At 37.4% G+C, this 18,845-nt stretch overlaps 1 protein-coding gene across 3 annotated transcripts in view; it reads right to left on the reverse strand.

Moving 5' to 3' along the window:
• dab1a (DAB adaptor protein 1a) overlaps positions 1–12,537 on the reverse strand; it is a 552,095-nt gene extending 539,558 nt beyond the window's left edge. For all 3 annotated transcript variants that reach the window (XM_057840958.1, XM_057840955.1, XM_057840956.1), the window contains exon 1: positions 12,394–12,537. The gene's annotated coding sequence lies outside the window, so the exon portion shown is untranslated. The remainder of the gene's footprint in view (positions 1–12,393) is intronic.
• Between the last annotated feature and the right edge of the window lie 6,308 nt (positions 12,538–18,845).

Consider the following 18,845-nt stretch of genomic DNA (forward strand, 5'->3'; position numbering starts at 1 on the left):
AAAGGATCTTATGTCGATCAGGGCTGCATCTATCGATTATTTTAGTAGTCGATTAATCCATGAACGAGTTAGTTCGAATAATCGAGTAATCAGATTAGGAAAATGAAAAATTAATACACCTGAGCTTAGCCCCAAATTGTACAAAGTATAAAAACAAACTTTTGATGAGGATCTAAGTACAACAAAAGATCAATTGGCTAACTTCCATAGCAAACGAACGCTAGCTTAAATACTATAAAATGCTAACCTTTTTTTTTTTTTTTTTTTTTTTTTTTTTTTACATTGCTCTTAACTAAATCGTTCAAACACATATTCCCACAAAAAATATATCTATAAATTAAATTACGAATGCATTAAAAAAAAAAAAAAAACATTAGCTTACCTTATGTCGGTTTTAAGAGGGAGCAGCTGAATTCAGCCATGTTAAATGAGTTATGTCATATTCACTGTTGCCACTAGAGGGTAGTTTATCCACCCAATCAATAAAAATAAATGCAAACACTTTCAAAACAAACCATTACAACGCCAATTTAATTAAATGAATACTCGAAGCAGCAAATTCAAAGCTTTTTCCTAATCAAATTATCGGAGTTAATCGATTAATCCTTGCATCAATAATCGCCATATCGCAACATCATCGTTATCGTCAGCCTTGTATCGCAAATGATCATTGATAATGATTCAGCGACAGTTTTGGTCCGTGACATGAAAGAAAACCGGTAAAAATGTCGTTCATTGTTTTTCCAAAGTGAAAGCAGATGTTTGCAAACCTCTTATTTTATTTAAACACAAATATAATCAGTTTGTGTAGGACTAAAGAAATCGAAGAATATTTACAATATGACATGAAAGGACAGCATAACATTATAATAAATAAAATATTTAATGTCGAGATTCTGAAATTTTGAAAATTTCGACAGTATTTCAGACAAAGATTCTTAACAATTCATGATTTTCCTACATAGTTGGTAAATACAACTGTACAACACAATTTGGAACCCAATTTACTGACTTGAACCCCTGCTTGAAAACTATGACTCTAGTTTGAAAACCTAACAATTAAGTTTTGACACATTAAGTAAGGGAGGGTAAAAGGAACTGTCTAGCATTTTAGCCACACATCTGATTACTGAAACAAACATTTTGAGACTCTTACCCTGACCTTGAAACGGTGACACTTAAGTTCACACACAGAACAACAGGTAAGTGGCTTAAAGTGCAACCGCTACCCACTCAAGCCTCCGTAACCAAAGTGCATAGTGCAGCTACGCCTCCAGCTAGCACCAAATCATTAGCTTAAGCACTTCATCAACTTTGTTAACTTATTTAAATGGCATCACGACCATATGAATATCAGTGGAGCACAAATTCACATTTCAAAAAATGGGCGCAACTTCCAACTGCATTGAAGATCAAAGAATTCCTTTCCCTCAGACTGCAGTGATTTCTTCAACAAACCTAATTCATTTTAGCAATGTATACCAAATACCACTAGGATACAGTATCCTGTCCTGCTCCAGGAAATACAGACGAGCTAGTTTACAAAAGCATTTAAATTGCTGTCAATTTAAGAGATTTGCTTGCTATATTTAACAACTTTTCTGAACCCTCGCGTAAGTCGTTTTCAAAAAAGCGATAAGCGACTTTAATGCCTCCTTAGAAACAGACAACATGAGCGAATCTTTTTTTTTTTTAAACATTTTTCCAGTATGACGAGAAAGGAGCTTGATGGAAGTCATCTAAATGTGCAAGTAGCAAAAGTAGTCCTTTATAAAAACATTAGAAGTCTGTGATTTCAATCAGAGGAAATATAGCAGTCCAAGACTCCAGGTGCATTTTAAGGCCCTTCGATGATGTGATGGATGCTAAAATTGTACAGTATGGTGATTGCCAGAGGTGGAGTCATCCAAAAAATTAAAGTAAAAAAAAGTAAATAAAAAATAAATAAATAAATAAATTGGGTGTAAAGAATACTCAAGCAATGAGTAACATTGTGAGTAACTGCTTAATTTTTTTTTTTCTCAGCACAAAGTTATCAATTTGAACTGTACTATAATATTACATGACCACATGAAGCCCAAGAAATTTTTTAAAAAATTAAAAAGTTAAAAAAAACGGGAATTCCGGCAAGAGCAAAAAATGAAAGAAATGAAGCACTAATTGTCAAAAGAGCATGAGTGCCTTCTAGTGGAGAAAATAGTTCCTCGTTTGAATAGTGAATAGTTCCTTCATAGTTATTATTATAAAATTAAAAGGATCATATCTCCGGTTTTCCGTGGTGAATCGGTGCTAAATAAAGACAGAGAAAGGTTAAAATCCCCGCTTTTGAGTCATTTTGTTGGCAGCACTCTATGTCAAATACTTTATTTTTTACGGTGCTTTAAAGACACCTTGTGATTGAACAGGCTGGCGTGATCTTAGAACAGCAAGCTTGTGTCTGAATGGTATAATGGAGTCAAGTAGGCATGTGCCGGTATGAAATTTTGACGGTACGATAACCGTGAGCAAAAATACCGCGGTTTCACGGTATCACGGTATTGCAATTATAGCTACAAAATGTGTTATTTTAAGATGTATGGGTTAAAAAAAACTTTTTTCCATTGAACAGGATTTTTTTTTTCAGAACATAGTTGCAAATTGGAACATGAATATATTGTTAAAATAAATAAATTATCAATAAAAAAACAAATATTTTAAATAAAATTAAAATATAACTTATAGACTATACCCACAGCCACACCTCAAGTTGCTCAAGATTAGAGCAAGAACAAAATAATTTTTATAAAAAAGTAAAAACACTTCTGAATAAAATTTTTAAAAAATTTATACTGCATCACTTTTTTTTTGAGGGTGGAAAAGCTCAAAAGAAGTTTTGCCAATTTCAGCCACTATGTCAAATCTAGTCTACATGATGTCATGCCTTTGTGTTAAAAAGAACAAAGAGTTCATAAGTTAATAAGTTAGTTAAAAATGTACAAGTTAGTTAAAAATGTAAAAGTTGGTTAAAATGTAAATATTGCTGTGGAAAGGTTTCATCTTAAAAAAAAAAAAAAAAAAAAAAAAAAAAAAAAAAAAAAACATTCGGAGTGAGACCTCGCCTTGAGCTAACGAACGTGGATTTGTGCTTAGGGCAAGATCATCTTTCGCAATTAACGATCTTTGATGCTATCCTTTTTTCCCCCCCTTCATTCAAGTGAATCAAGCTTGTTTTCTCACTCTGTAGCTGTAACACTCGACGAAGTTGCTCTCCCAGCTAAGTCTAGGCTAACATTCATCTTTGTAAGCTTTTAGTTAGTGTGTATATCGAATTTGAAAGGAAAATGTGTGTTTTGTTTTTGGCGAACTTTTCCACGATGCTAATCTGTTGAAACTACTCACACATGAAAAAATACAATTGTACAACGTTTTAAAGGTTTTCATTTTGTATATTACACTTACCACGATTTGAGAGCTCAATAAATTGAAGAAAAGAACGCCTTATGTTTGGAGGATTTGTTTTTGGGTTCGCTGGCTGTCTAGCTGATAGCGTCACTTTCACACACAGCAACAAACGGGAGGGGGTGAGCGCTGCCGCGCCATGCCACTTCTAGCTGCATTTTTGTCACATGAAAAATAGCGAATACCGTACTACGGTCTGACGGAAAATTTTAGTGGTTTTGAAACCGCGACGTTTTCACACCTCGGTAAACCATGAAACCGGTAACCGGCACATGCCTAGAGTCAAGTAATTATTGTTGTGATGTCTCATTGGTGAAATTGGTAGTGCTACTCTTGGCATCACTGGCAAAAAATAAATAAATCTAATATGAAGAATAAAGACGGAAAATGCAACAAATTTTGTGTAACCCAAAGTAGCGGAGTGAGAGTAGTGTTTTTTCTTCACAAATCTACTCAAGTAAAAAGTATGGCTTAGTAACACTACTCTTAGAAGTACATTTTTCTCAACAAGTTACTCAAGTAAATGTTACAGAGGACATGCAATGCATTACTACCCACCTCTGGCGATTACATTATGACACAGGTGTCAAACTCAAGGCAAAGACTTCATAATGTATTGACGGGACACAGGGCGCGGGGCCAATTCATAGAGGGCCTATCTCCGTCTAAGTTGACCGAGTGGAAACACGGACAAAGAGCTTTTTCCGTTGAAAATTATTGTGAATAAATGCTTAACTCCCTGAATTTTGTTAGAGCCCCACAGCAGGCCTGCATGCCTTTTCCTTTTTTTTTTCCCTCCAAGTCATCAGCACTAATTCCACACACCTGTCCTGCACACCTGGTCATTACCACAGCCTCCCTACGTAAACACCCACAGCCCTCTGCTCCATTTCAAGTGTGTTAGCCTTCACTGCAACATATGAGCAATTCTAGTTACCCTGTCTTCCCGGATTTTGATTCTTTTTTGACTTTGTGGATTTTTTGCCTCTAGCCTTCTCCTCGTCTGTGCTTCTGCCTTGTTTCTGCGACCGGCTACAGGACCGGATCTGGAATGCCTCCAGCCTGGGCCATCGCCTTGCTCGTGCCCCCCCTGCTCGAACAGCCCTCCGTGCCTCACCACAAGCCAAGACTTCTCCCTCTCAAGATCATTGTCAATAAACCTGCTGTAATATTGGGTCCGTTTGTTCCCTGATCCTTGTCAGAATTCTTTATAGAATATGGACGTAAAACAGTCTCGATTCTTGGTTAAAAGCAAAAAAAAGGTGCAGGTAATTTTACGTAAATATTGCGAACTATGAGGCTCGTCAGTAAGGATATTAGCGGCCGCCATATGTAAACAAAGAGCTTTTTCTGTTGAAAATTTTTGTGAATAAATGCTTAAATCCCTGAATTCTTTATAGATACGGATGTAAAACAGTCTCGATTCTTGGTTAAAAGCAAAAGTTGTTTTACGTAAATATTGCGAAGAATAATGCTAATGCTGTACCGGCTAATTTCTCCCATTGATTTTTTTGTCAGGTTTCAAAATGCATGCATGGTACGAAAAATATAATTACCTTGAATCCTCGAACGAGTCACTCCTGAGACAATCCTTCCTGTTTGTATGCGGTACAGCTTTCGTACGTTTTCAACCTAAATCCGGCGTTGAATGTGCTGACTAACTCCGACCGACTGCGAATAACAAGCGGACTGTAGGACAGCCCCCCTTACTTGAAGGCGTTGCGCAGTGTGACCCGTCAATACAAATTAGTGCTCAAGGCCAGGTCTAGCCCACCACATCATTTTTTGTGGCCCGCGAAAGCAAATCATGTGTATTGACTTTGTGTTTTTCATTAAAATGAAATTCAAATACAATTTCTGTAGTCCTCAACGAAAGATTGAAAACTAAAGATTTTTTACCATATTTTTTTTCTTTTGAAATATTAAAATAAACTATTTTAGAATATTCACTTTTGTTTTTTTAAACCTAAGAAAAACAAAATGTAATTAAAAATTCAAACCCCTCTTTCCTTTTTCATTGAAAACCAAAAAATATTGTGTTTCACATTTTTGTACTTGAAATGTAAATAAAAATCAAAAATGAAAATAGAACATTTAAAAAAACAAACTTTTTTGCTATTAAGAGACTCAACAAAGAAGGATTTGGACCATTTTGAGGTCAACAATGTTTGATTTGATTTGATCATTAATTAGTTGATTAACCATGGCAGCCCTAGTTGTTAGACATAATGGCCTTCCAAAGGAAACTAGAACTACAGTACAGTGTAGCCCATGACAAGTATGACTTTACCACGTGACTTGCCGTCCATTTTAAATTCAAGAATTTAAAATGGTCTTTAGATGTGAATGTCTGTTTGTCCATGTACGTGCCCTATGATTGAATGGAGACCAGTCTAGAGTGTACCTTGTCTCTATACCAGAACTGAGAGGACCAAATGAGGATAAACAGCATAGAAAATTGATGGATGGGTGAATATGAAAGGTGTGAAAAATATATAATTGAATCTCTTTGGTTTCTACCTTTGCTACAAGGACACTCGTTGCATTAGCACAACAACCAAAATCCTCATCTTCCTCTCCACTTCACAGCTGTTGCTATGGCCACTGCAATAAACCCTTACAGTACTGCTTGGTTAAATGAGTGCTGTGTAGGCTGCAAGGAAATACAATCTCTTTTTAAACCACACACCACAGCTTGCTGCACCTAGAATGTCATTAAGTGACTTCTCCCGCCAAAGTGTTTCCCAGTGAAAAACCCTTTGGAAATTAAATGGGGAGCAAAAAGTTAAGAAAGGCCTGTTAGAACATCTTTCATATGGGCTTAACCACTAGGACTGATATACGGATAAGATAAGCAGTGAGCTAATAGCTAAATAGCCAAGTCAGACTCCCTAATAAGCGAACAAGATGAATAAAATTAATAGATAACCGGTGAGGTAATAGCTAATCAGCTAGTCGGGCTATCAAGAACTGATGAAGAGATATTTTATTCATCTCTTAAGGGAAATTAAGGATGTTTTTCATTTCATTTCAGTATTTCTAGGCAGTGGTGAGCATTCAGCCTGTGTTCCGTTGGGCTTCCAAGACGTATTCAACCTCAGATCGAACTGTAAAAGCTTGTTAATTACAATCGCTTGCGGCTGAGGAGGAAGAAGAGGATGGATGGGGGGGGTGAATGGACCTGTGTCACGGACCGATGGAATGCTGAAGCAACTGACTAACTGCACATCTCACTTTTCTTTGCGTGTGGAAAGCAGTCAGCTAGCACGAGTGTAGTATTGCGTGAAAGTTGGGGGGGGGGGCGCATGTACAACCTTTGACTTCAGTTACTGTGGCCATTTTGTGTCAGAGATTACAAATCAACATGTTGCTTTAACTATAATGACAAGAACGCAACAGATGTAGAAATATGGCCGACATAAATAATAAAAATACACCCTAGTTGAACCATTGAAGACAAATCAAAGGAATTCATTTGTGATGTTACTTTAAAAAATCAGATAATTATATTTAAGTGATCATAGATTTTGTTTTGAAAAGGTTTAATATGAATGCAACTGCTGATGTATATGGTGATCATTTATTTTGTTTCATACCTGCTGCTTTATTACTCCCGCCACCAGGAGACACTAAGATAAGATTGTGTTTATGTTCAAGATAACGCAAGAAGGTAAAGGGATTATAATCAAATTTGCAAGATACATTTGTAATACGAAAAGGCAGAGGTGATAAAATTTTGGGGTCACAGAGGTCAGAAATATGTGTTCACCATTACTCCAGAACAAATAAAGTGATTTTTATCAAACCTGCAGGATATTTTGTTAATACAAACCAGAAGAGGTGATTAAATTTGGGGAATGAAGTCTGTGAGAGAATTTTATTCGTGCTTAAAACACAACCATTATAAATCATATTTTGTATGCTTTTGTTATGCTTGCATGAGAACATTGTAGCATAGAGCATCATTGTTATATTAACCTGTTTGAGTGTGCCTTCCCATAGCCTTAAATAGTGTAGACTGTATCACAATATGCCCAAATATGGACTGTTACTTTCCTGTGTTTTGCAATATGCCCTGAATAAATACAATGGGCGACTGTGGCTTATCAGACTGAGCTCATCATCGTTCTAGCCAGAGCCGGTGTTCAAGGTCATAACTTGAGGTGTTTTTCCCCTACTAGAGATATTTTTCTGTAACTTGAGATGTTTTTACCAGGATATGCTATGGTAAGTTTCGGTTTTGTTTCTACGATGTCAACCCATAAATAGAGGCATGCTCTGCATTTCTCTTTTGTCCACATGCGGAGAGGACGCTTTGTGCGTGGCTCTGCGTCTGTACCCGAGAGCTCTTGTTCATAAAGCCTTCGAAGCAAAGCAATCCATGGTTGGGGTCTGATTCATTTCTCATCGCGCTATCGAGCTGACACTTGTCTTGGAGTTCAAAGTTGAATTTCCCTGATAAAGTCAAAGGTCAAAGAGGTCAAAAATATGTTGTGTTCGAATTACCCAATAATGAAAAAAGGGATTACCCTAATTTCCTGAATATAATGCGCTTTTTTTCCCCAAAATCAACTTGTAAAATCATGGTGCACATTATAAACTGGTACATGGATGGAGACAAATATATATGTATATATACATACTGTATATATATAAAAAACGATTTTTTTTATTGACACGGCCATGTTGTGTTGAAGAAACGTATGCGGCGATCCGTTGCCTGCCATTACGGTACGTGACGTCACCATTTTGTTTCGGTAATATTTCAATCTGATCGGCCGAATGATTCCGCTTTTTTCACTCTTCATAAAGCACAGAATTTAGTTTCTTGAACTCATTTGAGTCAACGTTTATTGCAGCTCCGCAACAAACTTCCTGTGTCCGTCAACTATATCTGTCCCTCGGGAAACTCAAACCCAAATAATAATAGCTCCTATTGTTACTGTCGTGTCAACAGCGATGAGCTCTCTCGGATTTCCGACTTACGTTCTCACTTTCATTTTACCATATCAATCCATGGAGTAAACATTTATTCATCATGATGAAACGAGCAAGTTATACAGCAGGCTTTAAAAGAAAAATCACATCTGTTTTGTTTTCTCCTGGATTCTGGTAAGTTCAAGAAGTTATCAGATCATATTATTACCGTACAAATTGTCAGTTTACGGTAATGTTATGAACTACCAATGTGTTATGCTTGTGCTGTGTTTCACCAGTCAGTAAAATGACATTTCTGTATCTGTACACGAGCTCTGTTTTCTTGTATTCTTCTATTTATTGGTGCTAAAATTAGGGTGCGCGTTATACACGGGTACAATAATTTTCCCTAAATTTTACAAGTAAATTTGGGGTGCGCGTTATACACGGGTGCGCCTTATATTTGGGAAAATACGGTATTAGAAAACTTGGATGTGTTTGTAATGTAAAACACAAGAGGTGATTGAATTATGAGGTCAAAGGTAAAAAAAAAATCAGAAATATGTTTATGTTCAAGATTTCCCAAGAACGAATAAAGGGATTTTCATCAAACTTGTATTTATTTACTGTATCTAATTTATTTAAGTAATCCATATGTATGTACAGATATAGTAGGTATTGTTAATGAGTTTTGGTTCCATTCCACTTTTTGTTTTTAACATTGATGTTACCTTATTTACACACAAGAGGGTCAAAATATTGGAAACATCTAGGCAGGAAACACTGCATTCCCAGGAGTGCATCTATTGGCTAATGAATGCCTCTCTGACAAAAGGGAGCATTTTATATTGGCTCTCATTGGATTGTGACTAATCATTTGGCAAGTGAATAAATGTATAGACACAAAAAACACACTACTAAGCACATTTGAGTCCAAAAAAAGAAAATGAGTTTTTGTCCTTGACTAAGCTTTGCAACAGGGGTTTGGAATCTTTTGACTGAGTAAGCCAGAAAAAAATAAAGTCACGTATTTTAAAATGTGATTCCAGGAGAAACATTTTTTTATTTTCATATTTTCATTTCACATCGCGGACACGTTGGCTTAGTTAATATTTCTGCGACAAATTTCAGGGACGACAAGGTAGCAGCCAATCAAGTACATTTTCTCATTCACGTGACTTCAAATGCCGCCCAGAACCTTCCTTATCATCCAGTCAACAAAAGACTGGATGACTAGCAGAATGGTCAAAATATTAGGAGATAAAAGTCACATTACTACAAGAATGAAGTCATACAAAAGTTGTAATATTAAGAAAATTAAATCATATATTGTAACATAAAAGGATTAAATTTGTAATATTACGAGAATTTTGTCACAAATTCCATTTATGTCCAGCTCAGATATTTTGCATCCATTCAAAAGTGAGATAATTTGCCAGATGACACTAAATGACATTTGTCATAAGCATTCATTCATACTCATGACAGTGTCATGACAGTGTGCAGTGTGACATGACAGTCCTATGACAGTCTTATGACACCGCTGTCAAATAAAGTGCTACAGGTTAATATTCAGTGTATCACAAAAATGAGTGCACCCCTCGCATTTCTGCAGATATTTAGGTATATCTTTTCATGGAACAACACTGACAAAATGAAACTGACACAATAAAAAGTAGTCTGTGTGCAGCTTATAGAATAGAGTGAATTTATTTCCCCCTCAAAATAACTCAAAATATAGCCATTAATATCTAAACCCCTGGCAACAAAAGTTAGTGTACCCCTATCAAAAAATGCACGTCCCTAAATGTCCAAATTGAGTACTGCTTGTCATTTTCCCTCTAAAATGTCATGTGACTTGTGACAGGAGTCCTGTCAACATTGCTGCAGACATTGAAGAGGTGGGGGGTCAGTCTGTTAGTGCTCAGACCGTACGCCGTACTCTACATCAAATTGGTGTGCATGGCTGTCACCCAAGGAGGAAGCCTTTTCTGAAGATGGTACACAAGAAAGCCCGCAAACAGTTTGGGAAGACATGTCAACAAAGCACATGGATTACTGGAATAATGTCCTATGGTCTGATGAGACGGGGGGGCTATCTTGTGTACAGTCTTCAGAACAGGCTTCCCCCTGGGGTTACAGCCATGAATAGAACACTCCGCATCCATGTTACAGCTTAGTCTCCCTAAAAATTATTCCCATTTTAACCTAACTTGTAAGCAGTATATCGGTTGATGTCAAAACTGATAGAGAATAAAATATTCTTAAGTTTGTAGTTTTACCCATTTATTATGAAATTATTTATCGGTTAAACATTGAAAATTAAAGGAAAACTTTGCCCCTGAATCTTCTGCGCGCGCCCCCTGTGCTTTTAGTAAAAAATCTTAGTCTGGAGCCCTGGCTAAGGGTTGTTTTTTTTTTTTTTCAATACTCATGATGGGTCTACATACAATAGGGTGACCAAACGTCCTCTTTTGGCCGGACAAGTCCTAATTTCACGTAGTATCCTTGTCGTCCGGACGGGTTTTATAAATTCATAAAAATGTCCGGTTTTTATGATTTTTCACGGGACCAATTTGAAGAGAACCCCTCCGGCCGCTGGGTGGCAGCGCCTGCCTGCGATGACATGGCTCCTGGCAGTAGGGAGGGAAGGAAGTAGTTCTTCTTGTTTTTGTTGGCAGTTTACCCCTATCATGAGGCATTACCGCCATCTACTGGGTTGACGATTTGGCCACGATGCCTGCCCAGTTGTTAAGTTTTTTTACGATAAATACGTATATAATGGCAACTGTTGACTTCTGTCGGAGCTCTGGCTGTAAAATCCCGTTTGGTGTCGCATCGTTGCGGTGCCGATGATTGTAAACTTTTATAGCAAAGTTTGATTTTTGCCTCAGCTAGCTATCAGTAAGCTAAACCACGCTAGGCATTATGGGAAACGTAGTTTTGAATTACTACATTTGGAAACATGCTGGTTGAATCGTTTGTCAGTTTATTTCGGTTATTGTTTATGTGCAATCTAGAACATTGAATGAGAATATCAATTGAATGGGAATAACAATTCGTCAAGGACAATTGTCGTGATTGTAATTTATAAAAATGTTTAGTTGGCACATAGCCTACTGTGTGTATGTGTATTGACCTGACTACATTTCCATGGGTCTGCATTATATATATATATATATATATATATAAATTTTTGTTGTTGTTGTTTTTTTCCCAAACTGCATTTTTCCACCCAGAGGGGGCACACTTTAAATATATTAAAGTGATCTAGGCATCTTTGAGTGAACTTCGAGTAAAATTATCTTGAAAAAGTGTCTTGAGGGCCGGGCTGAGTGTCCTCTTTTTTGGAAATCAAAATATGGTCACCCTAACATACAAATGCATGCTGAAACACAACTTTAAGATGCAAAATTTTAAATGTAAATTTCTGTGGTGAGAGTTTATTCAGAAATTCGGTAAATGGAATGGAATCGAGTTGGTGTATCATAGACTTGGGTGTATCATTACTACCCTACACATTCAGCTGTAGTTCTTTCAATATCAAATCTGTATTCTCTTTACCATTAGGGGGAATGTAAGATAACTTTGAAATTATTCAGCGTTTTGGAATGGAAGCTCTGGGTATATTTAGGGTTTTAAACTACTGCACCGTGTGGCGCGGTTGCTGGCTGAATACAGACGAATACATTTGGTGCACTCAGTTAGCGCTGAAGATGGGGAGGGGAAAAAAAACACTCTTTACTTACTCAAGCAGCGTCTCCAAAGAGGCTTTCAAGTAAATTGAGTTTGGGTTTAGGGGCCTGTTTATATTAATGAGTCCTCGGCCGCTTGAGTTAGAGCCAGTGCTCTGTGTTATTACCTGCTTGATAATGAATGCCAGCTTGGCTAGCAGCAGTCAATGGAGGCCGACACACACACACATGCACACAGTGCAGATAATGCTGCAAGCTGCCACTGGCTGGCTATAAAAGATTAGGAGCGTTCCCTCTACTTTCACGCAGAGATCCAGTGGCACTCATGCTAATGTTAGCATACCCTGCTGTTGTGCCGATTGCAGTGTTATCCTTCCTGCTCTTTGTTTCCTTAGTGTGGCCAAGAAGTACATGCAGGGATCCTTATGCTTCACCTTGCTGTAAAGTTACCCTGTAGCTGTGCCGCAGCTAAATATTTATGTATAGACCCTACCCACCGACGTCACAAAACCACGTGCTCGCTGTATGGTTCCGCCCACTTGTCCGTCATTTTGTCTCTGTATTAGCATTGGTTTCAATTGATCGAGGAATTTAAAATGCATTTCATGGAAGCTGGATTTTGGGGGATTTTATGGGTGAAACATGGTAATATAACAAGGGTCACGATGCAGAAATTGCAGACATCAAGAAGTGATCGAGACTTTTTCATATATTTACCCTTTTAAACATTTTTTTCCATTTTTCTTTGTTTGGATCAATAATTTATCATCTAAAAAATTGGGGAAAATGCAACAGTAACGAAAAAAATACAATTAAGCGATAGTAATGAGGTAGATATGACTTTTTTACAGACGCAAATTTTTTCATTGTGACGTAATTTGTTTAAAAGTTTAAAATATGCAAGTGAATTTTTTTTAGTTTTTTTTTTTTTAAACTAAATATTAGACATCAAATAATGATTCTAAGCTAAAAATGGCAGACATTTCGAATAATAAATACGATTACTTACCTTCTTTTTATGGCAAGGTTGAAACAAAAGCGGTTGCGCAACATCTATAAACAGGGGTTTTCAGGGTAAAACGGACAAATTGAAAATAGTTCGGGGGCCTATTGCACCATGAATCTGCTATGGCAGCATATAGACATGTTGTTCTATCAAACAGCAGTTCTTTTGGCTTAAAATACAGCAGTTTATTTGAAAGAGGTGTGCCAGAGCAGAAACTGTGTTTTCCGCCATATATAATAATCCACTTTAATGAAGTCTGCTGCAATATGAGCGTGAGCAATACAATACGGAAGAGCCAAACATGAGTCTTGTTCATTAGTTGATGGTCGACTCATTGAGAGGGATCAATGGATTTCTGTTCCTACTTCAACTTAATCCATGTGATAAACTTTAGCGGTTTAATTAAACAATGCAACTTGGCGGGGAGTACAAAAAAAAAAAGTTGTTTGATGTTATGTTTGCCAACATTTTCCTTGACAGATCTATGAAAAACAAGACGTTGGAACAACATGATCTGAATAAGCAGTATGATTGGATAATCCTTGAAATTTCCTATATTTAGATCAATATTGTAACTATGATTATTATGCTAGAGAAACATTTTTACTGCTATATTTTTCAACAATCTATATATTGTAGTTTCGAGTATAGCCACTTTAGAATAAATAACAAAATAAAAATGTACCTAAATGAATAAGTATGTAGTCAAGACAAAACTTTAAGTCTTATTCATTTACCGTATTTTTCAGACTATAAATCACACCTGAGTATAAGTTGCATCAGCCCAAAAATGTGCAATGAAGAGGAAAAATAACATATAAGTCGTACTGGAGTATAAGTCGCATTTTGGGGGCAAATTTACTTGATAAAATCCAACACAGAGAACAGATATGTCATCTTGAAAGGCAATTTAAAATACAAATAGAGAACAACATGCTGAATAAGTGTATAGTATGATAATGTTACATGATGCATGAACATCGAAATATGAACGTGGCCGGTATATTAACGTAACATAGCTATTAGCTATAGCTAAGAGTTATTCAGATAATTATAGCATAAAGAACATGCTAACAAGTTTACCAAACCGTCAGTGTCACACCAAAATAAGGTGACATGATATAATAATGTGTTAATAATTTCACACATAAGTCGCACCAGAGTATAAGTCGCACCACTCAGCCAAATTATGAAAAAAACTGACTTATAGTCCAAAAAATACGGAATTTATTAATAGTATCATCAGTGTTCGGCCATGTTCTTAGTCTTCCTCCTGACCACCCGACAAGAGCCATCCTGTAGTTTGACCCAAAGGCTGCAGGCTGGGGACGACCACGAGGAAAGCCTCGCACTCGATGGCTTGACACCATCGCGGACGACCTCCAACAAAACGGACTTACCCTGAGCGATGTAAATCTGCTGGTCCAAGACCGCTAGTACTGGATGGGCCTAGCTCACCTGGTCAGCTCTACGCAATGGGAAGGTAAACCAGCCCCAACGCAAGAGCCGTGGTGATGATGATCATCATCAGTGTTAATTTTACTTTAAAAAGTAATTGGTTACAAATTACTTCTCCCACAAAGTAATGGAGTTACTCTGTTACCTCATTGTAAGAGTAATTAGTTACTCAGCAAGAGCTAACATTGCTTTTCATTTTCTAAAAATGATTACAGTATACATTCTATAACATCTTCCACATCAAATGTTTACATATATTGACTGATTGAATTGAACTGATTTTTTCATTCCCCCCAAAAATAAAAATAAGTCACACTTTTTACTTTTTTTTTTTTATTTCACCTGTATAAGAGAGTAACGGTACACAAAGTTTTTCAAATGCTGCGAGACAAAAAAAGCCTTTCTGTTGTACTGAACTCGCACTGAACCGTGAAACCTGTACTGAGGTACAGTGTATCACAAAAGTGAGTACACCCCTCGCATTTCTGCAGATATTTAAGTATAGCTTTTCATGGGACAACACTGACAAAATGACACTTTGTCACAATGAAAAGTAGTCTGTGTGCCGCTTATATAATGAAGTTAATTTATTTTCCCCTCAAAATTACTCAAAATATAGCCATTAATATCTAAACCCCTGGAAACAAAAGTGAGTACACCCCTTGGAAAATACGTACATTCCTAAATGTCCAAATTGAGTATTGCTTGTCATTTTCCGTCAAAAATGTCATGTGACTCGTTACAGGAGTGCTGTCAGCATTGCTGCAGAGATTGAAGAGGTGGAGGGTCAGCCTATTAGTGCTCAGACCATACGCCGCACTCTACATCAAATTGGTGTGCGTGGTTGTCACCCCAGGAGGAAGCCTCTTCTGAAGATTCCGTATTGGCTCGAATATAAGACGGTGTTTTTTGCATTGAAATAATACTGAAAAAGAGGGGGTCGTCTTATATTCGCGGTCTAGACATTATACACATTCACGACGCTAGATGGCGCCAGATATCATTGAAGCGACGTTCTGTCATGACAGATCTCAGCTACTCTCAAGTTTAGCCAGTTTGCATTATTGCAATGTTTTTCCTTATTCAGATTTGTTTCAAGACTACAGTTATAGTTAGACTTCACTTTGATGGTCAATGCAGTTATTGCAATTTTGTTGTTTTTTCACAATAGATTGGTTTATTTACATTTCAAAAACCAAAAGCCATTCATTTACAAATTTGATTGCACTTTAGTTTACATATTTAAATGTTCAGATATTAAAATGTTCAGATATTAAGATTCGAATGAGGCAAAATAACATGCTTTTTCTCTCAAATATATTGTTATAATCATTTGTTTCGGATGTACTTTAATTTTTTTCTGTATAAAAATTAATTTGGTGTTCAAAAAGTCTTTTTTTCAAACTTGAGTCTTGAAAAAGAGGGGGTCGTCTTATAATCAGGGCCCTCTTATATTCGGGCCAATACGGTACTTAAATATCTGCCGAAATGCGAGGGGTGTACTCACTTTTGTGATACACTGTACGTACCGAACCGTGACTTGTGTGTATCATCACACCCCGAATATAGATATATTTTTCAAGATACAAGTAAGGCTCTGAATCTCCTGCCTCTTCCGTCTTTGTTCTTAGTTGTTTAAAAAAAATAAAAAACACACAAGGTTTATGAATACGTCATTCAACAAAAGTTTAGGGCAACTGACTATTATTGATAATTTTTTTAAAATTATTGATTATATTGTAGCATCTACAAGGACAACACCAACTTGGTGATGATAATACACACTCTCTAAGAAAACAGTACATCATTTTCAATTAATTGTAACCACCTGGATGCCACAAACTGTATGTAAAAAAATTAAGTTGCCCGAAAGTTTAAGATGACACTCGCCACGCTAAATGCTAATGCTAACGAGAACGCGAATGCTATGCTAACACTCCAAGCCACCGAGCCCATCATCATCACATCTCCCCCCCCTCTCCGTCTGCTCATTTCCAGGTAGCTGTGACAAAATCAGACAACTCCCTCTTCATTCAACCAAACTGTAGTAATGTGCCCGTTCATATCCTCAGTAACGGCGTTGCAAAGATGGGAAAAGTAATTAATTTGATTACTCACTACTGAAAAAAGCAGTTACAAACGCCATTATACTCTAGCGCAGGGGTGCCCAATCCCGGTCCTGGAGAGCCCCTATCCAGCTTGTTTTCCGTGTCTCCCTCCTTTAACACACCTGAATCAAATGATCAGCTCATCAGCAACCTCTGTAGCAGCCTGATAACGACCCTGATTAGTTGATTCAGGTGTCTTAGAGGAGGGAGACATGGAAAACAAGCTGGATAGGGGCTCTCGAGGACCGGGATTGGGCACCCCTGCTCTAGCGCCATTATTAACAACACTGGTTATCATACTGGTTAAACTTTGTTTTGATTCTACATTGTCATATTTCTGAATTGTATTTATGTACAACACTTTGTTGCAGCCGTGTTAAGATCTTATCTCACTGAGTTACACTGCGCTGACCATTTCAAGATTGTGCCATGAAAAACTGGTTGTGAAGGCCCTTTTGTTGTGGCTCCCAACTAGAATAATTTTTGCAGTGCCTTAAATCACATTTAGATTTATAACAACAACCCGGTTTGGAGAACCTGCAGTCCCACATTATTTTTCTACTGGTGTTTATCTGAGAGGAACAGAACTGCAGTAAAATGCATCTTTAAACAGATTGGCGCGCAAGCAGCGGCTCTTCGTAAATCTTGTCCAACTCACGTCCAGATTTATAGGCCGCAAACAATGCGACAGGAGACTGGATGCTGTCCAATACACGCAACTGGACTAAGGGACACTGTGCAATCCACCAGCTTCATCCGGCATCACCGCTCAACATTCCTTATGGAAAGTGACTGTAAGCGTGGCATCTTGTGGCTATTACCAGTTCACTCAGTGTGCACAGTGTGCGTGTTGTGGTCTCTCAGCGTTCCACCGCCTCACTTTGAGCGACACTTCAGAACTCTTTAATAATTCACTAGTCTCTGTTGCTCGCAGACAAACTCTGTTCATACTGGCAGGGGGATTTGGGAAGCGAGCATCCAGGACACTTTGATTTAGTCTCAGTCCAGTGTCTGGCAAGCGCGGACACACAAACAGGTCATACGATAACAGGTTTTTAGTTCCACAACTCTGTAAACATTCTGTTTTCCACTCCCAAGAAATGTGCCGAGATGTAAACACTATATTGCGCTGAATTTATCAGTAACCATTGCAGCAAAGTGGCGATTGTGGATGTAACACAACACAAGTTCATGGTCGGTATAACAAGCTGACAACAATGAAGGAGAAGGAAACATTTTTTGTAGTTTCTTCCTGGACAACATAAGGTAAATTTTATTTTACAATTGATAAAGAGACTGACAGCCATTAGCGGATTTTAAGGGGGGGCAGGCCCCCCCGGTAGCCGAAAAGTGTCATTGCATGAAAATGACTTTCCTATATATATATATATATATACATATATATATATATATTAGTGGTGGGACTCGATTAAAATTTTTAATCGAGTTAATTACAGGGTCTGTAATTAATTAATCGAAATTAATCGCATTCTAATTGAAAACCATATATTGACAAAACAAATCGTGTTCTCAATAAAAAAGCCTTTTTGAGCTTAACAACAAATTTATTACTGTTAATATGTAATGTCATCAGCATACAATTGGTCAAAGTGCTAATACAGCTATTCAGGTTTAAAGTGTTTTAGGCACCCGGATTATTTATGTTCTTTGAAAACATTTTTCTTTAGATAGTTACTGTTTTTTAACTGTATACATAACTACTTTTCAGTAGTTACAAGATAAAACTATGAGGCATAAAATATTGCCAAATATTTTCTTTCAAATAGTGAAATGTAAACACTGATAATTAAACTGCAAGAAAATAACAATGTGCAACACTTCAACATTAAGTTATTCAACAATCCGTACCAATTGTTGTGACTTTTCGTTCAATCTCCCAGGACTCAGCTACCGAAAAAAAACTGGTCTGCACAGTTTACTGTTTAGCGTCTGTCGTTGGCTTTTTGCACAGTCAGGACGAAAGACGCCAAATGCCATTCATTGTTGACGACTTGTATTGTATGTGCGGTCACTCCGAGATAGTTAGAATTGCTCAAGAAAGTCCAGTGGTCCCGTGTCAAACATACTCGACAGACTTCAATCGGTCTACATACTCGACAGACTTCAATCGGTCTTCTTTGGTCTGCTTTTCGTCATCAAATAGCAGCTTGCACAAGCGCCGGCCGAGGCAGCCCGCCGGGTGCAACCGTGACCGCCAAGCCG

Source organism: Corythoichthys intestinalis, chromosome 7 (genome assembly GCF_030265065.1).
Source record: "Corythoichthys intestinalis isolate RoL2023-P3 chromosome 7, ASM3026506v1, whole genome shotgun sequence".
In the NCBI taxonomy this organism is placed as follows: Eukaryota; Metazoa; Chordata; class Actinopteri; order Syngnathiformes; family Syngnathidae; genus Corythoichthys; species Corythoichthys intestinalis.